The sequence below is a fragment of the Silene latifolia genome, chromosome X (genome assembly GCF_048544455.1).
Source record: "Silene latifolia isolate original U9 population chromosome X, ASM4854445v1, whole genome shotgun sequence".
NCBI classification, from domain to species: Eukaryota; Viridiplantae; Streptophyta; class Magnoliopsida; order Caryophyllales; family Caryophyllaceae; genus Silene; species Silene latifolia.
The window spans coordinates 102,197,316-102,203,060 of record NC_133537.1 but is presented as its reverse complement, the minus strand read 5'-3'; the positions used below and the strand labels follow the sequence as shown (position 1 = coordinate 102,203,060).

Genomic DNA, 5,745 nt, shown 5'->3' with positions numbered 1-5,745 from the left:
TTTGCAGAAATTAAGTTACTACTTGATATGTGTATTATCCGAAACACTTGTACCAACTATGCTCATCATATATGCAGTTAGCTTACGTTGTCCCCGAAAAGTATGATAAGTACCTAAAAACAAAGACAGGGGAAGCCCTCAGTTCTTGGAAGTTAAAGATGGATGAGAACCACTTGTTCAACAAGGAAACCGGGGAGATGAACAAGAACCCACCAACAAAGAAGTATCCGTATGTCAGTCAAGACCATTGGGATAGCTATATCGCTTATAGGCAGTCTGATAAGTTTAAGGTAACTTAATAATAATAAGTAAAGAAGTATACTTAGTTTAGTATTTGGTCATGCTTACGTTTCTTGATACAATTTATTTGATGAAGGCTATGAGTGAGAGGAACAAGGCGAACATTTCAAAGAAAAAGACCGTCTTTTACGGCTCCCGAGGTGGTTATAGATTGATTAAGAAGAAACTTGTAAGTACATAATTCTTATAGTATTAGACTATTAGGTGTTTTAGTCGGATGTTATATATGTTCATCGTAATCATACATATTTTAAGAGGATATCAATGTGATGAATGAATTGTAGGCAAAGCTTGGAAAATTCAGTCGTCACAACGCTTGGGTGGAAGGTCACACTCCTAAGAATGGAAAGACGGAAACTGAATATGACAAGGACATCAAAGAGAAAATTGTAAGTTTGAATAAATATGTCACTCCTACCACTGGTAGTCGGAGTTATATAATTGTGTGTTGCTTAATGGTTTTATGTGTATGTAGAGGATCTGTGAGAAGGAGATAGAGGAAGGAAAATGGAAGCCTGAAGGACGTGATGACATTCTTGCTAAGGCAATCAGCAAAGCAGAGCATCCAGGTCGTGTGAGAGGGGTATCGACGCATGTTGCTATCAGTAAATATTTTGGGAAAACTACTCGAAGTGGTGATGATTACAAGAAGGTAATCTATAAATACTGTATTTGAACCAACGTAATTTATAACTATATATGTTGACATTAATTTCTACTACACAGCTACATAAAATAGCCAGGTTGATGATGAGAATGTTGGAAACTGGGGAAAAGCCATCAGAAAAAGAGTTGGATATGGTTCAAGAAGTCATAAAGGAAGTAGATGAGGAGGAGAAGGATAAGGAGGAGGAGAAGGAGGAAAATGAGGAGGAGGAAAAAGAGGTAATAATATATATGTCTTATATATATACAATGTGTTAAATGATTTGGAAAATCAATTCGTGTTATATGGACAAGTGTTAATGTACAGAAGTAAGCCGAGGAGGACATGGCAAGGGAGAAGGAAATGGCAAAGGAGACTCAGGTGGGAGCCGAGGATCGATATCAGGCAGTTGAAGAGGAAGAGGAAGAGGAAGCCAGTAAGGCCGTGACACAGGAAGAGATTGAGGTAGTTGATGATCAGACGTTCTTCTCTACACCGAAAAAGGTAATAGCTGCTAGTTTATAATTATTCATCTCAGTACACATTTTTTACTTATGAAATTTATTAAAGGTAGTGAACGTAAGTGTACTAATTGATTAAAGCTGTTTGAAGGGCGATTGCAAGGTGCCTTGTGGTCTGTTCTATTTACAGGGGAAACAGAAAGTTGTTGTTGCCAGGGGATACGTGTTCGCTTACGACCGGCTTCAACAAGTTAAGGTTCATGGTATATGATGTGATCAATATTTGAGCATATTTATTCCCCGAATTAGCCTTGTTCCTATGCTTTTTAGTGCATATTTGGGTCATTTACTATCTTTAGTCCTTTCTTTTGCATATTCTTTGAGGTTTTGTTTCCTTGGTAGGAGAGGAGTGCAAACCTTGCATTTTCATGGCAGAGCTAAATTGATCGAATCTAATGACCAAGCATCAAAGAGAAGACCAGACTAGAACGCCTTTGTACATATTGTAGTAGATGGGCAATGATGAAGAAGATCCATGCATCCCCGACAAAATCCCGGAGGATTGTTGGGAGAAGAGAAGAAGAAAACAAGAAAAAGAAGGCTGGGACAAGATCCGCCCGTCTTAACCTCTGGGACGCTCGTCCAAAACTGCCAGAATCCGCTCGTCCAACCACTCGGACGCCCGTCCAGAAGCCTCCCAGGACGCTCGTCCAAGCTACCCAGATGCTTTTCCAGCCACCTGAGAATCCGCTCGTCCCGACCCTTGGACGCCCAGATTGTGTTACAGACCCACACGTCCTCTTCTTGTTCCATGAAAGATGCGCATATTTTTGAAAGACCGGCTAAAAGGAGACCCGCATCTTTTCTGAGAGGAGTGATTCCTCAAGGACTTAATCGTCATTTAAGCCCTTAGTAAACCCTAATTTGTGTACCTAATCCCCACTATAAATAGCCCATTAGTCTAATTAGATTAATCATGTTATTCTTATCAATCTTTAGTGTAATTTATATCATTCTAATCTCTTTTTAATCTTGTAATCAACTTCTAATCAAGTCTTAATACAAATCTCATTTCCTTAATTTCTCTTTTGTTCAACTTTTATTTTGGGTAATTGAAGATTATTTGGGTTATTATTGGGAGATTGACAACCTTCCAATCATTCATCAAGTACTTCTATTATTCTTTGCTTTATTTTGGAATCATCATTAGGTATAACTCTCTTAATCCCTTTTTAATTATTGTTAATCATCATCATTTATTCATCATGTTTTGCTTTGTTAATATGATTGACAACCTTGTTAACATGTTAAACTTGATAATGAGTGAGTAGTTTCCTTAACTAGGGTTAATGGGTAATTAGGGGAAACCAACATGGGGGATGATTCATGCTTAATTTAATATGTTTTCATAATTTATTTGCTTGCTTGTTGTGATCTCAACTTATGCACATGTTATGTTTGATGAAATGTGAGCCTATGAATCCTTGTATTTTTTTTACCCATCACTTACCTTTTCAATGAGAATTGTAAGACATAAACCAACTCGAGTCTCATTAGACCATGCATATAGTTGAGTAGGGAGGATTAAGTCGACTTGTAGGTGTTGTACAATCTAATCGATTCGGCTCCGGGACCCAAACCTTACTAGGATTGTAAGATATAAACCAACTCGATCCTATCACAACAATAATTGCTTGCTTATAATTTGAGAATATGTTTGTATGAGCAATTCCCATGAATCCCTTATGACCCCATGACACCCTAGTGCTTTTAATCAATTGTTTACATCTCATTTTAATCATCTTGCTTGTTCACTTTTATTGCTATTTAGTTTAGTGATCTTCTTATCTCAACCCAAATCGTGACATCCCTAAACACCGCTACTTGCAATCGAAAATCCTACATCAATACCCGTCCCTTGGGATCCGACCTTTACTTGTCTTTTTACTAATAGTAGAGTTGTTTGTGAAGTTATAAATATTGTTTTGGTCTAGGTGCTCCTAACGACAAGTAACCGAAAATTAAGCTCCAAGTGAGTCCGACCAAAAATGACGCCGTTGCCGGGGACGGTGTTAACTTGATATGATTTTCTTAGATTGTTATTAGTTGTGTCTTTATTTGCCTTGGGGAAGTGAAACTCCTCAAGGTTTGTTCTAATTGTTTTCGAGTTGTTTGATACTTTGCATGTCTAGAAGATCACAAGGTAACTTGTTACCCATTGATCACGAAATTGAAAGGACTTTGACGACAAATAGAAGACTTGCCAGAAATACTTTGAGAGGTATTGGTGAGGTTGTAGATATTCATTCTCTTGAGTTCATCAACCCCTTTGCAAGAGAAGGTGAGGAGAACCCAACACAAAATCAACCACCAAATCAATCACAAAATCAACCCACAATGCCTAAGTTTTCATCACAATCCGTACCAACCGAAGATAACCTACCCAATGGTACTCCCACACCACAACACTTAACCGGAAATTTCATTGCTAAATCCGCAATTATCCAATTAGTCGAAAGAAGCCAATTTGAGGGGATGCTTAGTGAAGACCCTCACTCTCACATGAAGACTTTTTGTGACTATTGTGATGCGATTTCACAAACTGGTGTGACTCAAGACCAAATTCGATGGGTCTTATTCCCTTTTTCTAAAATTGGCACCGCAAAACAATGGTTGAAAAGCCTTGATAAAGCTACTCTTGGAATTGACTCTTGGAAGAAGTTGGCTCTAGCTTTCTACAAAAAATTCTACCCTCCGGAAAAGACTAACATGCTAAGAGCTCAAATTACTGGTTTTAAGCAAAGGGATGAAGAATCTTTGTATGAAGCTTGGGAGCGATTCAAAGGAATTTGTCGCTCATGTCCTCATCATGGACTTAGCGAGTGGTTCTTGGTACAACAATTTTGGAATGGTCTTTATGAAGATTCAAGAAACATTCTCAACATGGGATCAAATGGTATGTTCACCGAAGTTGACGATAATCAAACTTGGAACAAGATTGAGGAAATGGCGGTCCATAATTCACAATATAATAGACCTCGCAAGGCTACTAGAGGAGGAAAGCATGAAGTGGACTCTATTACTCAATTGGGTGATCAACTTAGTGCTCATATTGATACCATCAACTTGAAGTTTGAGAAGGCTATGGATAAACTTGAAGAAGCCTCAAAATCACCAAAGCATCATGTTAATGCCATGGTAGCATCTTCATCAATCCCAAGTGGGATATGTGAGAATTGTGGAACTTTGGGACATGACCAAAGTGAATGTAGGGGAACAAATGAACAAGTGAATGCTTTTCAAGCATACAAGAGTGGTACCCCTTATTCCAACTATTTCAATGAAAACACCAAATTCCACCCAAATCTCTCATACAAAAGCCAAAATGTTCAAAACCCTCAACAAACATACACCCCCACCTCCCATGAGAAAATAAAATCAAAGACCCTTTTTCAACCAGAACCAAGGTTACCAAAATCAAACTCCATACAATCAACAAAATGACCAAGGTTTTGATGTTCAAAAAGCGGTCCTCCAAATGCAAAAGAATCAACAAGAATTTTTCACTCAAATGCAAAAATATAGCCAAGCAAAAGACATCACCATCAATAACATCCTAGCCCACACAAAAATGTTGGAAACTCAATTGACCCAACTAGCATCTTCAAACTCTCAAAGACAAAAGGGGCAATTACCACCTCAAAGTAACCCCCCAAGACATGAAACGGTTAGTGCCATTCACTTGAGGAGTGGTACGAGATATGAAGGACCAAAGAATCAACTTGAGGATGAAGTTGTAGGAGCTAGTGACAAAGAATAAGTTGTGCAAAACTCTAAGGAAGATGAACCAACAAAAGAAGAAGTTTCAAAGAAAAGTGAAGAAAAGGCCAAGGAGAAGGAGCCCATTGTGATCAGACTTCCAATCCCAAGTCGTCAAGCTAAGCCTAAGTTTGATGACCAACTTGGAAAATTCATGGAAATTGCGAAGAATTTGGAAGTCTCGATTCCTTTCACGGAATTAATCAATCACGTGCCGGCCTATGCAAAGTACATGAAGGACATCCTTACGAAAAAGAAGTCGATCCGGAAGCTTGAGACTATCGCCTTCACTAAGGAGAGTAGTGCAATCCTTCAAGGGAGTTCACCTCCGAAACTTAAAGATCCAGTAAGCTTCTCAATACCGTGTACCATTGGCGACACCACGATCAACAAGGCTTTGTGTGATCTAGGAGCAAGCGTGAGTGTTATGCCGTATTCGGTTAGTAAAAGGCTAGGGATGGGAGAGCTTAAATGTACCAACATCACACTCCAAATGGCCGATAGATCGACGAAGACACC

General features: G+C 38.8%; 1 non-coding gene across 1 annotated transcript; it reads right to left on the bottom strand.

Annotated features, from left to right (window-relative positions):
- Positions 1–4,176: 4,176 nt before the first annotated feature.
- On the bottom strand, positions 4,177–4,283 carry LOC141624921 (small nucleolar RNA R71). The gene has a single exon (XR_012534724.1). It is a non-coding gene; the product is annotated as a small nucleolar RNA R71 (small nucleolar RNA).
- Positions 4,284–5,745: the final 1,462 nt, after the last annotated feature.